Source organism: Macaca nemestrina, chromosome 13 (assembly GCF_043159975.1).
Source record: "Macaca nemestrina isolate mMacNem1 chromosome 13, mMacNem.hap1, whole genome shotgun sequence".
NCBI classification, from domain to species: domain Eukaryota; kingdom Metazoa; phylum Chordata; class Mammalia; order Primates; family Cercopithecidae; genus Macaca; species Macaca nemestrina.
The window spans coordinates 46,920,469-46,941,710 of record NC_092137.1 but is presented as its reverse complement, the minus strand read 5'-3'; the positions used below and the strand labels follow the sequence as shown (position 1 = coordinate 46,941,710).

Here is a 21,242-nt window from a genome sequence, read left to right as displayed (position 1 = left end):
GACCTTATAGCTTCTTCTATAAGGTCACTAATCCCACTCAAGAGGGTGGAGCCCTCCTGACCTAATCACCTAAAAGTCACATCTCTTAATACTACTACAATGAGGATTAAATTCTAACATGATTTTTTTGGGGAAATCAACATTTAGACAACAGAATACATATATTTATTTAGAGAGATTTATTTTAAGGAATTGGCTTATGCAATTATGGGGGCTGGCAAGTCCAAACTCTGCAGAGTAGCCTGGTAGACTGGAGATCCAGAGAAGAGCCAATGTTGCAGTTCAAGTTCAAAGGCCATCTGCTGCCAAAATTCCTTCTTGCTTGGGGGAGGTTAGTCTTTGTTCCACTAAAGCCTTCCATTGATAGTATTAGGCCCACCCACATTATAGCATATAATCTACTTTACTCAAAGTCCACTGATTTAAATGTTAATCTCATCCAAAAAGAAATCTTCACAGAAACAGCCAGCCAGTACACTGACTAGCCCTCCAGTACAATGTTGAATAGGAGTAGTGAGAATTGATATCCTTGCCTTGTTCTTATTCTTGGGAAGAAAGCATTCAGTCTTTACTATTATGGATGATATTAGCTATAGGTTTTCCCTAAATTTTCTTTATCAGGTTGAGGAGATTCCTTTTTATTTTCAGTTTGCTGAGAGTTTTACAATAAATGATGTTGAAATTTGTCAAATGTGTTTTCTGCATCTGAGACAACTGTTTTTTATTTTTTACTTTGTAAAGATGATGAACTACTTGATTAATTTCTGAATATTAAATCAACTCTGCATTCCTTAGATAAGTCCCATTTGGTCATGAGGTATTATTTATTTTATATATTGCTGGATTCTTTATGCTAATGTTTTGCAGGAACTTTTGTGTCTGTGTTTGTCAGGAATATTGGTTGGTAATTATCTTATAATATATTTTCCTGGCTTTAGTATTGGTAATGCTGGACTCCTAAAATGAATTGAGAAGCATTCCCTCCTATATTTTCTGAAAGAGTTTGTGTAGTATTTGTATTTCTTCCTTAAATGGTGGATAGAATTTCACCAGTGAAGCTACCAGGGGCTATATTTTTCTTTATGGAAAGTTGTAAATCAAAAATTCAGTTTTTAATAGATATAGGGCTATTTAGATTTTCTATTTCTTCTTGATTCAATGTTGGTAATTTGTGTTTTTCAAGAAATTTATTCATTTTCTCTGCATTGTCAAATTTATTTAAAATTGTTCATAGTATTTCCTTATTATTCTGTTTATAAGATCTTTTAATTTATATAGAATTCCTGATACTGGTAATCTATATTTTCTCTCTTTCTTTCCTTGATCAGTCTAGCTAGAAGTTTATTACTTTTGTTGATATATATGAAGAAACAATTTTTTCATTGATTTTATCCTATTATTTGTTCATTTCATTGATTTCAATCCATTTCATCGATTTCCGCCTTTATTGTTTCTTTTGTTCTACTTACTTTAGGTTTGATGTACTCTTATTTTTCTACACTCTTAAGCTAGAAGTTTAGATCACTGATTTTAAAGCTATTTTCTTTTCTAATATAAGCATTTAAAGCTATAAATATCCCTCAAACACTGCTTAGCTGCATCTCACAAGCTTTGACATGTTGTATGGTCATTTTCATTTGGTTCAAATATGTTTCCATCCCCTTTGTGATTTCTTCTTTGATCCATGGGTTACTAGAAGTGAGTTTTTACATTTCTAAGCATTTGCATATTTTCCACATCTTTCTGTTACTGATTTATAATTTAATTTCAAATTACTATGACCATTCATATTAGTATTAGTACTTTGGATTATTTAAGTTATTTTAAGTTTTTTGAGACTTATTCTCCATCTCAGCATCCAGTCTATTTTGGTAAATGTTCTATGTGTACTTGAAAAAGTGTGTCTTCCGTTATTGTCATGTGAAGTGTACTATATATGTCATTTCTGTCAAGTTAGTTGATGGTATTGTTTTTTTTTTTTGGAGACGGAGTCTCGCTCTGTCGCCCAGGCTGGAGTGCAGTGGCCGGATCTCAGCTCACTGCAAGCTCCGCCTCCTGGGTCTACGCCATTCTCCTGCCTCAGCCTCCCGAGTAGCTGGGACTACAGGCGCCCGCCACCTCGCCCGGCTAGTTTTTTGTATTTTTTAGTAGAGACGGGGTTTCACTGTGTTAGCCAGGATGGTCTTGATCTCCTGACCTCGTGATCCGCCCGTCTCGGCCTCCCAAAGTGCTGGGATTACAGGCTTGAGCCACCGCGCCCGGCCCGTGTTTAAGTCTTCTATATCTTTGTTTTCTGATTATTTGTTTTATCAGTTACTGAGAGGAATTTTGGGATCTCCAGCTACTATTGTGGATTTGTGTCTTTCTTCTTTCAGGTCTGTCATTTTTTTGCTTCATGTATTTTAAAGTTTTCATATTGGGTACATATACATTTTGGATTGCTTTGTTCTTGATCTATTGACCCCCTTATCATTATGAAATGTTTCTCTTTATCCACAGTACTACAATATTCTTTGTTCTGAAGTGTACTTTGATATTAACATAGTTCACTGACTTTTTAAATAATTAATGTTGTGCATGGGATTACTGCATGGTATATCTTTTCCCATCCCTTTCCTTTAATCTAACTGTATCTTTATATTTTAGGGTTTTCTTTTTAAAGAGTGCATAGTAGGGTCTTGCTTTTATATCCAGTCTGACAATCTACGTTTATGAATTATAGTGTTTAGATAATTTACATTTAATGTAAGGATTAAGTCAGATATATATCTACCATCTTGCTACTTGTTTTCTATTTGTCCCATCTGTTCTTTGTTCCCTTTTTATTCCTTTTTGTCTTCTTTTGCATTCATTGTACATTTTTTAGTATTCTATTTTATCTCCACTATTGACTTGCAAAATATATCACCTTGTTTTATTGTTTTTAGTAGTTGCAATAGGGTTTAAAATATACATAATTAATATATCACCTCTACCTTCAAACAATATTATACTAATTAATATATAATATAAAAACCTTCCAAAAATATACTTTCACTTTTATATTGTTGTCATGCACATACTTTACTGCTGCATGTTATTAACATCACAATACTTTCTTTTGTTTCAAATCATTGTTTTAAAAACTAATTTTAAATAAAGGAAAAGGAAAAAAGGTAGTTTCTTCTTATCCACATATTTGCCATATCCTAGTCTCTCCAGTTATTTGTATTGATTCAAGTTTCCACTTGACATCATTTTCCTATTGCCTGAAGAACTTTCATACTTTTTTAAGTCCGGTACTCCTGGGAACAAGTGCTCTCATCTTTTGTCTACCTGAAAAAGTCATCATTTCACCTTCATTTTTAAAGTGGGTTTGGGCCATAATCTTAAAAGACATAATCTTAAATGCCATAATCCTGTTAAAATCCCAAGAGATCAAAATCCCTAAAGTCTTAAAAATCATAATGCTGAAAGATCAAAGTCTGAAAATCTAATTTTGGAAAAACTAATTTCAAAAAATTCTTTAAAGATATTTGTTTACATTTTTAAAGAGAGATTTCCTTGAGAAACATATAAAGACACAACAGAGCACTTAATACTTTACCCAATAAAATGGGCAATCATAACATACATATTTTTACAAGCATAAACACTCAGGTATACTAACAATAGTCACATGGATGTAATAGTTATAAGCAGATGAATCATATTCATAAAGGAATAGGTGAAAAAGCAAAATGTATGCATGCATGTCAGTATGGTCAGTAATTGTGTGTGCCCAGCTTTATAACCTCTGTCATTTGAAATAACATGATGGGCAACCTAAGTCTTTTGATGAAATCAATCAAAAACCTCGGTGGGTCACCATTGTACATGCAGTGGCCCAAAGAGCCAAGATTTTGAGACATTTTATCTTTCTTAAGTGCAGATGTACAAAAATAACATCTTTTCATTTGCTGAGGAAGTTTCAATATTTTACATTCATGGACAATGCTTATACGACAAAGTCAACGCTGTGATAATGCAATTTTGTGGAATTACATTTGCAAAAATTTCATAAAACAAATTAGAACTCACTAAAAGTCTTTACACAATTTATACTTAGTACTGGAAATGATGTGAAGATGAAATACATAGCATAGCAAATAGGTGTTATGTGTGAAGGGGCAGAAATCACACATAATTGAATAATTTAGCAGGGGAGATTTCTTGTATTTTTTGCCTGCATTTTCACTTCTTTGATCTTTGAAACACTCATTGAACTTGTATTTGGAGAGTGGTCGTGGTGTACAAATTTTGTAAGTATATGATGTCCTTTTGAAATTCTGGTTATTGCTTGGCTGTTGCAATTAAGCAATTTTCTGTTTTTGCAGTGTCAAAAATAATTACTTTTTTTTTTTTCCCTGAGACGTAGTTTCACTCAGTCGCCCAGGCTGGAGTGCAGTGGTGCAACCTCGGCTCACTGCAATCTCCACCTCCTGGGTTCAAGCAATTCTCCTGCCTCAGCCTCCGGAGTAGCTGGGATTACAGGCGCCCACCACCATGCTTGGCTCATTTCTTGTATTTTTAGTAGAGACGGGGTTTTACCATTTTGGCCAGGTTGGTCTCAAACTCCTGACCTTGGGTGATCTGCCTGCCTCGGCCTCCCAAAGTGCTGGGATTACAGGTGTGAGCCACTGCATCCGGCCATAATTAGCTTTTTTTTTTTTTTTTTGAGATAGGGTCTCGCTCTATCACCCAGGACTGGAGTGCAGTGGCACAATCTCAGCTTACTGCAGCCTCAACCTCCTGGGTTCAAGTGATCCTGCCACCTCAGCCTCCCAAGTAGCAGCTGGGGCTACAGGCTTATGCCACCAGGCCCAGCTAATTTTTTTAATTTTTTGTAGAGATAGGGTCTCTGCCATGTTGCCCAGGCTGATCTCAAACTTCTGGGCTCAGGTGATCCTCCTGTCTCAGCCTCCCAAAGTCCTGGGATAGCAGGTATGATCCACGATTCCTGGCCTAAAATTAGCTTTTAAATATGTATCTTTCATCATTAAGTAACCTTGTACACTTTTAACTTTTCACTTTTTTTTTTTTTGTAAGGAAACAATTTCACAGCTCTTTTCTATTGTTCTGTAAGGAATACGGTAAGAAGGAATGATACTTGGCTTCCCCAGTACCAAATCTGTATTAGGCAGTGTTCTCCAGAGAGGTAGAAGAAATAGGATTTGTATATAGGTATATGAGAGGAATTTATTAGGGGAATTGGCTCATGCAATTATAGTGGCTGAGAAGTCCTATGACAGGCTATCTGCCAACTGGAGACTGTGGAATATGGGAAGTGTGGTTCAGTCCAAGTCTGAAGGCCTCAGAGCCAGGGAAGCCAATGGTGTAACTCTCAGTCCAAGGCTAAAAGCCTTGGGATCTAGGCGGGGGCTGCTGATGTAAGGCCTGGAGTCTAGAGGCTGTCAAGTCTGCATCTCTTATGTCCAAAGTAGTAGAAGAAAAGCCTGTCCTAGCTCTCAGAGACAGACTCATTCACCTTCTGTATCTGTTCTCTCTGGATCCCTGGATGACTGGATGGTGCATACCAACGATGAGGGCAGATCTTCCCCACCTAGTCCACTCAGACTCACATAGCAATCTCCTGTGGAAACACCCTCACAGACCCACCTGAAATCATGCTTTACCAGGTTTCTAGGTATTCCTTAATCCAGTTGAATTGACACTTAAAATTAAGTGCACAATTCCCCTTGTCAATTTGGCACATACACGCATCTCCTTAAACCAAACTTAATTTCCAAATAAAGACAATAACAAGGTAATAGTTCTGCCTAGCATGCTGCAGCCAACATGATTCAACTATCTTGTGTACAACTGAAGATGCACTAATCCCTTCTCCAGAATTTGGCTTTCAGAATTTCAGTTCAGTTTGAGATTTTAATCTTTTAGGATTATGATTTTTCAGGATTTTAGACATTAGGGATTTTAATCTTTATTTTTTTATTTTTTATTTTTTGAGATGAAGTCTCACTCTGTTACCCAGGCTAGAGTGCAGTGGTGCAATTTCAGCTCACTGCAACCTCTGCCTCCTGGGTTCAAGGGATTATCCTGCCTCAGCCTCTGGAGTAGCTGGAGTAGCACATGCCACCACACCCAGCTTATTATTATTATTATTTTTAATAGAGATGAGGTTTCACCATGTTGGCCAGGCTGGTCTTGAACTCCTGACCACAAGTGATCTGCCCGACTTGGCCTCCCAAAGTGCTGGGATTATAGGCATGAGCCACCATGCCAGGCCAGATTTTAATCTTTAGGATTTTGATATTCAGGATAATGGCATTCAGAATTATTATTGGCAACATTTTAAATTATATTTTTGCTAGACTTAGAATTCTAGGTTTGGTTTTTTCCTTTCCATACTTTAAAATGCATTCCATTGTCATCTGAATTGCATTGTTTCTGGAGAGAAGTCTGCATTAAGTTTTATCTTTTCTCCTTTGTACAAAATGTTTCTTTTGTCTCTGGATGCTTTAAAGATGTTTTCTTTGGAGCCATTTTTCAGAAATTTGGTCATATATTAATAACATCTTGGTGTAAGACATTTGGCTCTATAGATTTATATTTCTCCTCAAATTTAGGAGGAAATTCACTATAAAATTTTCAAGCTTTTTTCTATTTCCTCCTCTCTCTTATCTTTGTGGCACTCCAATTTCATGGGTACTAGACTGCTTCATATTGTCCCACAGGTCATTGAGGCTATGCTGTCTCTCCCTACTCCCCCGCAAGTTTTCTTTCTTTCTTTTCTTTGGTTTAGATAAGTTTATATTGCTATGTCCTCAAATTCACTGTTATTTTCTTCTGCAGTGCCGAATACGCTGTTAGTCTCATCCAGTGAAATTTTCATTTTATCTCTTGAAGTCCCATTTAGTTCTTTTTCATATCTTTCATTTCTTTCTCATTATATTCATTTTTCTTTGACTACATAAACTTATTTATAATAGCTGTTTTAAAGTTTTTGTGTGTTAATTTCATCATCTCTGTCATTTCTTAATTTTTATCTACTGATTTTCTTCCTGGTTATAGGTCACATTTTCCTGCTTCCTTTCATGCTTTGTAATATTCTTTTGGATGCTGGACATTGTGGATTTTATTTTGTTCTGTGTTGGATTTTGTTATGTTCTTTTGAAGAATGTTGATCTTTGCTCTGGCAGGTAGTTAAGTTACTTGCAGAATAGTTTAACCCTTTTGAGGACTGTTTTTCAGCTTTGGTAGCACTTCTGCTAAGGTGTGACTCTTTTGTGGTCTCTAACTGAATGACTCTGAACCTCAGTGTGGACTTTCTATGCCGGCTGGTTGAATGCAAGTATCTTGTAGCCCTGTGTGACTGCTGGGAATTGTTCAGCTTATATCTGCCTAGTAGTTCTTTACTTAGTCTCATGGAGTTTCACCGTACTCAAGTTCAGCTTAGTGTTCAGCAGCAGGTTCAAGGGGACCCCTCTGCAGATTCTGAAAGTTTTCTCAGCATAACTCCCTTCTTCAAGGTACTTTGTTACGCAAATTCTGGCTGACAGCCTCCCTGAACTCTGATCTCTGATACTTCAACTCAGTAAGACCATCATGCTCTCCCAGGATCCTACTCCCCGCAATATGGTCCCAGAAACTATCCCCAGGCAGAAACCTGGGGCAATGAGAGGGTTCACCTCATTCATTTTTCTTCTCTCATGTATCATAGTCCTGGGTTGACTGTTGTCTAATACCTGAACACAGGTGTGGTATATAATTTGTCCATTTTTGTAGTTGGTTATGGTAGGAGGCAAGTTTGGTCCCCGTTTCCCCAAAATAATATTTATCATTTTTAAGAAAATGAAAAATTACAAGCACAAAGAAAAATATGGAGAAAATTCAACCAGTGAACATGTTAAAATTTGCCATATGTGCTTCAGCATTTTTTTTAAAGAACAAAAGTATTCCAGATACAGCTTAAGTGCTTTAAATCTTTTTTGATTTTTATAACGACCCTGCCAGGTGGTGATAATTACTTGAATTTTATCCAAGGAAAAAGAAACTTTCCAAGGATAGCATAGCTGGTCACGCACAGAGCTGGGTTTAGACCTTTTTAGGCCATCTTCAGGCTACAGAAATAGACTCTCAGGTGACCTGCACATCGTGTGTGCAGGAGCAAGACGGTGTCTGGGCTGACCGGGTGGCAGTAGAAGAGTCCATATGGAGTAGTGGGAGAAATGACTTTAGGTTAGCTGGGTGTGCCCACCGACAGACTCTTGAAAAGCACACAGGAAACTGGCTCTCTTACTATGAGTCAATGATACGTGAACCTCTTTAACATGCATATGACTGGGCTTTTGAAATGAACTCCAAAGCAGTGTGACTTAGCCAGGGCCAGATGGCTGTGGGAGGACGTGAATAGCCAGTAGGTATGGATGAACTCATTCCCACACAGGATTTTTCCTCAGGTGCTGCCATGAATCAGGTTAAATAAGGCTCCCTGGAACATCCCTATCATCACCTGAAGTGACCAATTTTGCTAGGTCTCTGTGGCATCACTGTCATGGGGCTCCTCTCATTGTCTGTGATTTAGTGACTGCTTTCTTCCAAATGGCTGCCTTGCTGCTCATGTGATCCACCCACAGACTGCATGGCTCAGGTCCATGTTGAATTTCACAGATTGTTTCATTATCAAATTTTAGTAGTTGGAGAGGAGGTGAAAGTTTTCACGCAGGTGTGCAAAGTTCTAAGGAGGATATAGGAGTGGGAGGTGTCATCTGGAGCCCTCCACGGATGGAAGAACAGTTCTTTTTAACCAAAGAGCCAGATTAAGCAAACACTAATAATCATGGATATCATTAAAATTTCCTGTTTTGTTTAGGGTCCGCTTCCTACTTTCTGGGAACCATCCCATCCTCTCACTACACAGCTTTGCGGGGAGGGGGACAGTCATATCCTTATGTGACTTGGCTCCTGGCCATAGTGGTTCTCTCAAGCTGGGCCATGAATCCCTTCACAGGACCTCTGGACGTGGGACCTAGAGTAGCATTGGTGTCTCTCTGCGAAAAAGTTTCTGTGGGCTGTCAACTCTGTCAAATGTGGGGCAGTCCCCACATTTCCCACCCTGGGGAAGCAGAGGCTGCTCATCAGCAGAGAGAAAAATGGAGCAGGTGCTTTAAGAGGTACACAGATAAAAGACGGAGAGAGCCCCATCCTATGGCTGAGAGCCTGGTGGCATCCTTGGATCTTATGACACATCCCAGGTTGTTTCTTTTTTTAAATCTCCATCTTGTGTAAATTCAATGTGAGATTATTTAATAATAAAATCTACGTTGGGTCTCCATAATGGTAAACATTACATACATAATCTCACCTAGGGCTAACAGCAACTATAGCACAGCAACTGCAAGGGCATGAAGAGGATTGCTGGGGGCAGGTGAGAGGGTTTCCCTGGGGTAGAGTGGGGGCTTTAGAAGAAGGTCCATTTTAGCTGCACTTGTTGAGGCTCAGCATGCCTGGAGGCAGGAGATCATGTGTGTTAATTCCTTGAGACTTCAATTTCAGTATTGGAACTAATTAATGTGATTGCTAAAATATCTACAGTTCTTCTTTCTGGGATATTTCAGTATAAGGCAGGGTATCCAATAGAAATATTTAATATAATAATGTGAACCACATATGTAACTGTAAATTTTCTCATGGCCACGTTAAAAATGTAAAAAGATACAGGTGAAATTAACTTTAATATTATCTTTATTTAAACTGATATATCCAAAATATTCTCATTTTAATATAATCAATATAGAAAAAATATTAGTGAGATATTTTACCTTCTTTTTTTGGCCTTAAGTCTTCAGGGTGCAGTGTGAATTTTAGACTCACAGCACATCTCAGTCTGGACCAGTCACAGTGCTTGAGCTATAAGTGCTTGAGAGCCATATGTAACTAGTGGCTGCTGCATTGGACAAGGCAGGTTTCTAGCATTATTCTCAACTAGCCAGGAGACCTGCCCTTGATAAGCAGAGGTTCAGAAACAGAGACTCCTCCTTGGGCTGGCTCAGAAAAGAGGGGTTTTGTGCAAGGATCTATGTTGAAGAGATGGTGTCTCAGAACAGGAGCCTTGGCCTGGGTGGCTCTCATGAGAGCTGGGACTGAGAGGGCAAAGCCATCCCAAGCTAGGGCCACATTCCCACCTTTCCAGGAACCTGTGGAGCATTGACCTTGCTCTCTGAGCATCTGTTCCATTCTCTCGACTCTGCTCCTGGCTCCTTGATGCCCTCACCTGCACATGACCATCATGGAGATGACCTGTTTCTCTTTGCTTCCCCGCTTTCTGCACCAAAATCCTGCTTTGGCTCACTTCAAATGTCAACGGCCACTCAGTTTCCCAAACTTATGTCCTGAAGGAGGAATCTTAAGAGGCCAGGATCCTAACACAATGAAACCCCGTCTCCACTAAAAATACAAAAAAAATTAGCCGGGCGTGGTGGCGGCGCCTGTAGTCCCAGCTACTCGGGAGGCTGAGGCAGGAGAATGGCGGGAACCCGGGAGGCGGAGCTTGCAGTGAGCCGAGATCGCGCCACTGCACTCCAGCCTGAGCGACAGAGCGAGACTCCGCCTCAAAAAAAAAAAGAGGCCAGGATCATCTTTTTCACCAGGCCACAACTCAGTGGCCTTGGGAGAGGCTACCCTTTAGTCAGAGCGCACCCTGATCTAGCTAGTTATAGCTAAGAGGGGAGGAGGGGCAGATTCCTATGGGGGTGGTCTCTGGGAGGGTGATACAAGATTGGCCTCTCATCTGACATCTTTTTCCTTATGGGAACAAAGGAGACAAAAGCCACTCTTTTGTCTTTCGAGGCTTCAGAGATAGCCTTCTCTATCCAAAGGGAAGAGAAATGTCCTCTCTACAGGCCAGGTCAATTCAGTGGCAAGTCTAGAGACTTCACAGGGAAACGGTCTCTGTATGGCAGCGGCTAGACTCAGACTTGAGGGTTTAAAAGGAGCGAGAGACGTGAATTCCCAGTCATCTGTGCCCTTGTGGAGATCTAGGCACAATAGCACAACATTCACAATAGACTCTTATTAGAGAGCTTCCTTTTGGTCTGATTCCAGCAGAAGGGTTTCGTAACTTGCATTGTTGAGTCCTCACTTTCCTGGGAGGAAGATGGAAAGGTTAGAGGAAAATGCTGGTCAAAAAGGTCACAATCCCTGGAGTTGCTGGACATGACAAAGAAGCTGGTATTCCAGTAGAAAGGGTACCAATTTGCCTACTCCTTGCCCCCCAGTTGGGAGACTTCAGGGCACTCTAGGATTCGGAGTTTTCCCTCCACATGGGACTGAGCAGGACTGAGCAGCGGGGCCAGGCCTGGAAGGGCCTGGAGTCTGTGGTGGGTGGATGCGGCAGGTCCCTGCTTCCGGCTCCACAGCTAGCCCTGCTGGGAAGGCTTACGGCTGCTCCCTGGCCTTGACCACCCCTGGGGAGCAACAAGCAAAAGGTTCTGAACCAGGGCATTGGTGCTGCCGGAAGGGCCCCAGCATCCTGCCAGAACTGAACCTGACATGGCCACCCAGCAGCCCACCTCCCCCAGGTTGGGGAAAGCAGCCTCAGAGATCACATTCATTCGGCCTCAGAGACCACACTTTATTAGGATTGCTTTCATCATATCAACACAAGCAATAACAAGTGCTTTCAACATCCTAAACCACACATCTGAAAGCTGCACTAGGCTATATAGATATAAACCCTTCAAAGAACCGGCCACTTGTCCAGGCTTTAAGAGGCTCTAATGGACTTCAGGCCTGTCTCATTTGATCCTGAGCCCAGCCCCACATCACCATGCTGCCCTGCCCATGCACGGCCAGGTCCCACGGTCATGACTGCCCAGGCACCAGCCAAGCTCTGATATTCTATCCAAACATTGCCATCCTTAGAATCAATAGAAAAAAAACAGGACTTGGAAATCTCCTTGGTAAAAGAGCTTTCTGCTGTTAGAAAGTCCAGTCGGCTACAGTGAGGACTCAAGAGGACAGGTGGGTAGAAGAGAGCTGCATCTATAGGTTCTGGCTTTCTGCCCCTGGCGGGGCCAGCCCAGCCCACTCCTGGAATAGCGCTGAGTCCGCCAGCAGAGGGCCGGCACCCTTGGAGCCTGCCATAGGAGTGAAGCTGCATTGATAGGCTTTGTGCACTCCCCTGACCCACGCTACTCACAGCTGGGGCACTGAGAACACATTAGCCAGCATCTCAGAGGTGGGCTTATAACCCTTGCCTTGCTCACTGCACAGGGTGATTTTAAAAGGACAAAATGGAAGAGCAATGTAAGTGGCTGGGTGCTGAAAAATGTAATGATGGCACTTGCTGAAATGCCATTTAACCTGGAGAACATATTTTACTAGCTGCAAAAGTGTAGTCTCCTCTAAGGAGTAAGGACAATGGAAATTCCAGGGCAAAAATGTAAAACAAGAAATACTGGGCCAACAGCAAGCCAGTAAACGGCATTTCTGATTCCACTCCTTAAAAGCCTTGGCTGAGCCTCTGGGTGAACGTGGCCTCCCTGGCATTGGCCCTGGGGCCCACTGGCACAGTTCCCTTTGCTGATAGAGGCGGGCTCCCATCCCCGATTCCTTCCCCACCACCCCCAAGGATGTCCACTATCCCCAACCTCCCTCTTCCTCTCACACCTTCCACGCTAGGCTCCTGCCAGAAATGCCATCTGCCAACCTCAAAGCCTCACCTCATCCCTCCTCAAGCCACACCTGAGTGTCTCCCACTCCTCCAAACTCAGCCCTGAGCCCCAGTCCCAGGGGGTCCCTCTGGCTCAGATGTGCAAAACCTTAGGACGGCATTGCTGTCTTCCTCGGTATGCCCCCAGAAGCAGACCCTGAGACAAGGATTCGGGTGCAAGTCGTTTATTCGGGAGCTGATTCCTGGAATCATGGAGAGGTGGTGAGGAAGACAGCCAGGGAAGGAGGAGAGCTGCTGAGGGCCACGCGAATGAGCTGTGGCCAGGGAGCCACTGCAAGTCAGTGTAGGATGCACCTCGGAATCACGCCACCAAAGGCACGGAGGCTGGAGTGGTAAGGAAGCTGGGGTATTTCCACTCAATCTGGGCCCTTATTGTTAGAGAGGTGCCTCTGGAAGCCACTGACCCCTGAAACTTTCAGTCTAACCTGCCCATGTGCAGATGGTGTCAGAGAAAGCCCTCAGGGAGAGAGGCACAGTTCCTTGGGGAAGGGAGTCATCTGCATGTACAGAACTGTCCTCCAGTAGACCAAGGGAATGTGTGCTGGACATAAACACCACCACACTGACCAAGGCCCCAGAGGAGCTCTGGAGCCGGCAGGCAGGTGCTCAGTGCTCGACAGGTGAAGGCCTGCAGGATTCAGAGTTGGAAGATCTGAGTGGGAATCCTGGCTCTGTTCCAAAGCAAATCTTGAGCAACTTCCTTTCCCTCTAAGCCTCACCTCCTTTGTTGAAATGGGATACTCATACTTTCTCCACAGGATTGCTGTGAGCCCTGAAGCCAAGACACCAGGTACTATTAGAAACTGGCCTTCAACCTTTCAGATAATGTCTTTTTGAAGTTACAAGTTGAGTGCTTCCCATTCTTACCAAAAGTTACTCATATTTCTGACTAACATTACTAATGCCAAAGCAATCATGCTTTGAAAACATAGCTAATAACTGATAGACAGTATACTATTAAATGGAGGAAAGTAATTAAAAATATACATACATATATACATATACATAAACATATATATATATAGAGAGAGCAAGTGTGTGTGTGTGTGTGTGTGTGTGTATTCAGCCCTGGCTGGGAAAATGTTACAGGTTGGATTCTCCAGAAACAGATAATGAGGCAGAATTTCAGGTGCAAAATTTTGTTAGGGCTCAACACCTGTGAAGGAAAGAGGGCGTGAGTAGAATGGGAAAGAAGTTGAGCTGCAACAAGATCTCGGCCAGTCTAGCAGGAACTCTGGAGTGGATATTGTCCTGCACAGCATATGAAATGGCTGTGCTTTCACACCCCTTTCACACCCCTGCCTCTCCGTGACAGGATGCAAGCTGCCACCAGAAGAGCATGACCTAGTGCAAGGTGGCTCTTTGAGCAAGGCAGCTCTTTGTAGGTAGGCGGCCCTTTGCAACAAGGCAGGCCCTGAAAGAGCTGATAGCTGCAGGTTGGCTGCTGACCAAGCTTTCAGTGGATGGACAGCAAGTCCTTTAGAGGAAGGGGATCTAGGCTGTGCATCCCCACACCTAAAATGGCATTAACTCTTGGTCATTTTATTTCAATAGCTTCTTTTGGCTAACCATAACATCCTGGAATTTCCCTTCCACCTCCCTCTGCTGCCCCCCACCATTTCTCTTGGTTTACTTTCGATCCTCCTTGCTAAACCAAAGGCAAATAGGGTAGGAGAGTGAAGAAAGAAAGAACTATTCCAGTCTGCTCCTTCACCTCTCAGCTCTGGATATGGCTGTCTGCAAATATTCACAGCACCAGTGACCTCCATTCCCTCAAGCTAAGCTCCATCTTCCTGCCTCTGTACCCTCATCCAAACTAATATTCTCTTGGAATGACCCTTCTACTCTGCTTCTATCTATTTCTATTTATCCTTCAAGGCCTTTTTAAGTCTCACTTCTGTGAAGAATGAAAATCTCTTTGTGTGCCCTATTCTCATTGTTTATAAGCTACATTCAAGCATTTGATTACATTTGAGGCAATATTTACACATTTTCTTAAATCCCAGTCTGGAGTGCAGTGGTGCAATCTCAGCTCACTGCAACCTCTGCCTCCTGGGTTCATGAGATTCTCCTGCCTCAGCCTCCCCAGTAGCTGGGATTACAGGTGCGTGCCACCACACCCAGCTAATTATTGTACTATTAGTAGAAACAGAGTTTCATCATGTTGGCCAGGCTGGTCTCAAACTCCTGACGTCAGGTGATCTGCCCACCTCGGCCTCCCAAAGTGCTGAGATTACAGGCGTAAGCCACTGCGCCCAGCTGCAAAAATTAATACTTGAGGAGTAGGATATGCACCTTTTGTATTCCCTTTAGTACATGGATAGTATGGTGCCTGATATGTACTTATGAATTTTTACATTAAATCAAAAGAAATTGCTTTTAGAAGGAATGCTCAAAATGTAAAGTGATTAAATTCCAACCATATGCAACACTTCTAATTGCTGCAGTTTCCGCTTGAGTGATCATGAAATGATCTGGAGAAGCAACATGTGGGAATTTAAATCCATTCATTTATCAACAGCAAAACAGCTATTTCCAGCTTTTTTCTTTTTTTTTTCTTTTCTTTTTCTTTTTCTTTTTTTTTTTTTTTGAGAGAGTCTTGCTCTGTTTGCCAGGCTAGAGAGAAGTGGTACAATCTCAGCTCACTGCAACCTCCGTCTCCCAGGCTCAAGCAATTCTCCTGCCTCAGCCTCCAGAGTAGCTGGGATTACAGGCATGTGCCATCACGCCCAGCTAATTTTTTTTTTTTTTTGCTTAATTTTTAGTAGAGACGGGGGTTTCACCATATTGGTGAGGCTGGTCTCGAACTCCTGACCTCAGGTAATCTGCCCGCCTCGGCCTCCCAAAGTGCTGGAATTACAGGTGTGAGCCACCGCACCCGGCCTATTTCCAGCTTTTTAACAAGGACTGAATCAGGGCTTCCAGACTCATGATGCAAAGGTAGAAGGAGTTAATGGATCAAAATGAGAATTCATGGCTCTTGAACTGTTAACCTCTGATGTCTCTTACTTCATTCAAAGCATCAGCAGCTCCTGAAATCTAATTTTAGGTTCTACAAGGTGCATCAAATAGAGAAAGTGTAACAAGCATATTTAAGATAATCGAAACTCATTTAAAACTGATGGCTCCCTAGACCAGTGATTCATCAGATGTAGTCTGGGGACTCCAGGGGGCGCTAAGATCTTTTCAGGAGGACTGTGAGTTCAAAACTATTCTACAATAATATGAAGACATCATTTGTTTTTCTTGCTTTCATCCTTTCTTAAGAATATGGTAGAGCTTCCAGAGGCTACACGACCTAGGATGCTTTGTTCTGTCTGGCAACAAGTGCTTTTCGTATTCTTGTGTTTTTTAGAATTTTCTAAGGTGGTAGATTTAGAATATATATATGTACATTTTTGGAGATTAACTCAGTTTATTCTTAATACTTTGACTGCAGTATCTATCTTTCATTATACCTGCTATAATTTCTGTAACCTCATATTGTCCAATGTATTGTTGTTTCAAAATCCCAAATTTCCCTTGCATCTATTTGAAAACTCAACAACAAATAATATACTGTGTTGTTTTGCAACATTTTAAATTTTTTTCAAAAATTCATAAAGTTAAAAAAAATCATCTAGGCCGGGCGCGGTGGCTCAAGCCTGTAATCCCAGCACTTTGGGAGGCCGAGACGGGCGGATCACGAGGTCAGGAGATCGAGACCATCCTGGCTAACACGGTGAAACCCCATCTCTACTAAAAAATACAAAAAACTAGCCGGGCGAGGTGGCGGGCGCCTGTAGTCCCAGCTACTCGGGAGGCTGAGGCAGGAGAATGGCATAAACCCGGGAGGCGGAGCTTGCAGTGAGCTGAGATCCGGCCACTGCACTCCAGCCTGGGCGACAGAGCGAGACTCCGTCTCAAAAAAAGAAAAAATCATCTAAAACTGTTATTGCTTTAAAGTTCAATATTCTAAAATAAAAAGAAAAGTTATTTATAGAATATTTTTCTTATCGTTAAGGATAGATCATTGGCTTGCTTTCTCAATTACCACATGTAGCACCTACATGTCAGATGCTGACGTACCTGAACCTGAAATATCAGAGTTCCCTGACTCATGGAAGGGTGGATCAACTTCAAAAAAAAACTGGAGGAAGAAATGAAAACACAATGAAAGATATCTTCCCCTCCCTTTATGGTTACTAATAATTCCCCTTATTGTGTCTTATGCAACAAAACAATTTCAAATTATCATTTTGAGACTGATAAGAGTATAAAGGAAAATAAATATTTTTAACGTACAAAATATGAGCTTTTTAAAAGCTAAATATTTCTTCAGGTTTTCAAACTAGAAATGAAAAAGACACCAAAGCATCCTACAGGGTGAGTTATCATATTGCATTGGCTGGAAAAGTACATATACTAGCTGAATGACAAAGCCTTGCACAGCTGACATTGCTCAATGCCTGCTGAAGGACAAGTTAGTAAAAGAAACCAGTGCCACTTCCCCAAAACACGGTAACTCGTCAAATTTTGAATTTCACTATAAACATGAAGACTAATATACCATCTGCAGAATTGCACTTGTGCTTTAAAAACGGACACATCTACAGATATAACTGTATTTGTTATTTTTCTTATTTTTATTCTTATTGGCCCCAATTAATGATTGAAGACATTTTATTACATAAATGCTTGGCAACAAACACACATGTGCTGAAATAGACAAAGTGTTGAATAACTGTTGGAATCTTGTGGTTTATTCTGATACAACTGCGTTGAAATGTGTATGGACGGTGCAAAAGCAATTATCAGCAAAAGTCATGCCTTAGCATCAATGAAATCAGTGTACTAGGAGTTAACTGACTGTTTACTGCTATGGCCTGGCAAAAGCAAAAGAAAGTCAGCTTCACTCAAGAATATCCTGGGGCCAGGCATGGTGGCTCATGCCTGTAAACCCAGCACTTTGGGAGGCCAAGGCTGGAGGACTGCTTGAGGCCAGGAGTTTGAGACCAACGTGGGCAACATGGCGAGACTCTGTCTCTACAAAAAATTTAAAAAATTAACCGGGCTTGGTGGCGCACACCTGTAGTCCCGGCTACTCAGGAGACTGAGCTGATCGTGCTACTGCACTCCAGCCACTCCATGTCAAGAAAAACAACTGACAGTATTTGTTGCTAATGATAAAATTTGAGTTTTCAACCAAAAATTGGAATTTGGGGGAAATTTGTATCCAATATTATGAGTTTCCCAGTACTTAAGGATGAGATCGGCAGTGCTATTATTAAATAGGACTTAAAAATATTGTATACTGAAATGACTAAAAATTTGGAAGAATTGTGTGACTCAGTGAACCAGTATTTTCCAAATGACCAATGCAATGCCTGATGCTACAAAATCCACTCCGAGAACAAGATAGATCAGTGCATTTTAATGTAATACATTTTCACAGTTCACTCATCAGGTTTCAGATTCTACTTTGCAACCAGCCTTTAAGAAACTATGATTTGTCAAGTTTTGCTCTAATATCACACAATTATTTGAAAGAATACCCACAATTATTTGAAAAGGCTATCAAACTACGCCTCTCATTTTCCAACTACATATCTATGTGAAGCCAGATTTTCTTCATATTCTTTAACCAAAGTAATATATTGGAACAAATTGAATGCAGAGGCAGATAAGAATATCCAGCTGTCTTCTATTGAGCCAGATATGTGTGTGTGTGTGTGTGTGTGTGCGCGCGCGCCTGCGTGTGTGTGAGAGAGACAGGGTCTCTGTTGCCCAGGCTGGAGTGCAGTGGTGCAGTCATGGCTTACTGCAGCCTCAACCTCCCAGGCTCAAGCGATTCTCCCACTTTAGCCCCCTAAGTAGCAGCTGGGACTACAGCCTCATGCCACCATGCCCAGCTAATTTTTTAATTTTTTGTAGAGACTGGGTCTTGCCATGTTGCCCAGGCTGGTTTCCAACTTCTGAGCTCAAGTGATCCTCCCATTTCAGCTTCCCAAAGTGCTGGGATTACGGGAATGGGCCACTGTGCCCAGCCTAAGCCAGATATTAAAGAGATGTGCAAAGATTAAAACAATGCTGTTTTTCTCATTTGTTTTACAAAATGGTTATTTTCCAAAAACATGTTATTTATGTTAATGTATGTTGGGCTTATTGTTATTTATAACCAAATATATATTTCTAATTTGTGTTTTAATTTTTAATATGGTAAATATTGGTAGGTAAATCCACAAATAAAAGCGTTTTGGGGTCATCAATAATTTTATGGCATGTAATGGGGTCTTGAAACCAAAGAGTTTGAGAAGCACTGCTGTAAACTGAGGGGAACCTAGGGTACGTTGAGAAGTGGGCTCAAGTAACTTGAGGTGTGTATCAGTTAGAGGAAAGAAGTGAGTCCACCTAATTCCAGAAAGAGACAAGAGAAAAAAGGCACAGGCCAAAGACCACATACCTACCACACCTTAATGTGTTTCTTGTTACAACTGGTGGGGACTAGAGCAGAGCTTTCAAGTTCTTTCTTGGAGGAGTCATTTACTGGACATAGAGGTGGTGAGCATGAGATATCCTTTTTCAGAGATGTGAGGTTCAGAAATTCCAGATGGATGATATTTTTTTAGCCACTTAATATATTTAACCAAAAAATGCAAATTAAGTATATTTTGGGCCATTAGATTTTATCCTTTCATTCGATAGCAGAATAAAATTACCACAGAATCAAAGACTACATAAAGTTTTTAAACCGAAAAGAACTAGCCACCCAAAGAGCCAGAGAATCAGAGATAAAGGGATTAAGATCATTTACTTTTCCTCAAAATTTTTCTGATTTGATTATGTAACTCACATGACATTGGTTTTCTTTTTTGTTGTTGTTGTTTTTGAGATGGAGTCTCAGTCTGTCACACAGGCTGGAGTGCAGGGGCGCGATCTCAGCTCTCTGCAACCTCTGCCTCCTGGGTTCAAGGGATTGTCCTGCCTCAGCCTCCCAAGTGGCTGGGATTACAGGTGCACACCACTATGCCTGGCTACTTTTTGTATTTTTAGTAGAGGTGGGGTTTCACCAGGCTGGTCTTGAACTCCTGATCTCAGGTAATCTGCCCACCTAGGCCTCCCAAAGTGCTGGGATTACAGGCGTGAGTCACCCCACCCGGCCTTTTTTTGTTTTTGAGTCAGAGTGTCACTTTGTCACCCAGGCTGGAGTGCAGTAGTGCGATCTTGGCTCACTGCAACTTCCACCTCCCAGGTTCAAGCAATTCTCCCACCTCAGCCTCCCAAGTAGCTGGGACTACAGGTGTGCACCACAATGCCCGGCTAATTTTTGTATTTTTTGTAGAGACAGGGTTTTGCTATGTTGGCCAGGCTGGTCTTGAACTCCTGACCTCAAGTGATTTGACCACCTTGGCCTCCCGAAGTGCTGGGATTATAGGTGTGAGCCAGCACACCCGGCCAAAGCGTTACTTTTAATTAAACTTTTCGACATAAGGCAAGGTAAAACTAGCAGACAATATTATTCTTTTAATTCTTCTGAACTGAAGCGATTTAGTTTTAGGGCAAAAGACCATGTTTTATGCTTTTGAAATATTTATACAGTAGATAATTAAATATTTTTGAAAATTAATTCATTTTTCAACAAATATTTACTGAGGGCCTACCATAAGCCAAGCACTGCGCTGGGCTCTCAGGATGCAGCAAGGGCCAGGATGGTAAGGTCCCTGCCTTCAAGGAGCTCCCAGGAACAACTAGCACGTGTGTAAAAGGAAGGAGGGACCAGCAGAAATTAGATGAAAGGAACACTTGGGAATCTTCCCAGAAATTTCTGTCGTAAAAGGAAGCACAGTGGTTTTCAAAGTCTGAGGCAGCAGCTGAAGACAATGTAGATTTCCCACAGATGACACACTTGTGATGATTAGCATTAGTGGGAGAAGATGGTAAAAGAGCTCTTATGGCTACTGTAGCCATGTCCCAGGTCATGTCCTGTGTGTGTGTGTCATGTCGTGTGTGTGTGTGTGTGTGTGTGTGTGTGTATGCTTCCTGGTCCTATACTCATAGCCAAGGTTACAAAATAGGATGGTGCATTTGGAGAAAAAAATTAATGAAACTTTCATTTTTATGTGTATTGCTACATTTCTACCAGGATGTGAAAGCATAAACTAAATTTATAATGACTATATTTCTATTGATTCCAAAGATAAATTCTTTCACTTGATGGAAAACTAAAACATTTATGAGTATTAAAATAAAAATTTGAATAGAATTATGGTTTGCTTTTATACTACATGCTTTCTAGTAATTTTCTGAGCAAGATGTTTTATAGATTTTTTTTTCTATGAAGATTTGGAGATAATGTTTCAACATTTTGCCTCTGTCCTTCAATAAAACTCCACAGTAAACCAATAGTATATAGGAGAATTACCAGCTGAATTTACATTTTAGCCAAGCCTTAGGCAGAAAAAAGAAAGACTGCAATTTTGATCAGGACCCCTGGATTCCAAGACTGCATTTCCACAAATGGACTAGCATGCATAGATGGATGTAAACACAA

General features: G+C 41.3%; 1 protein-coding gene across 1 annotated transcript in view; it reads right to left on the bottom strand.

Moving 5' to 3' along the window:
• LOC105464971 (suppressor of cytokine signaling 5) overlaps positions 1–21,242 on the bottom strand; it is a 111,246-nt gene that overhangs the window by 15,065 nt on the left and 74,939 nt on the right. The gene's annotated exons all lie outside the window — the stretch shown is intronic.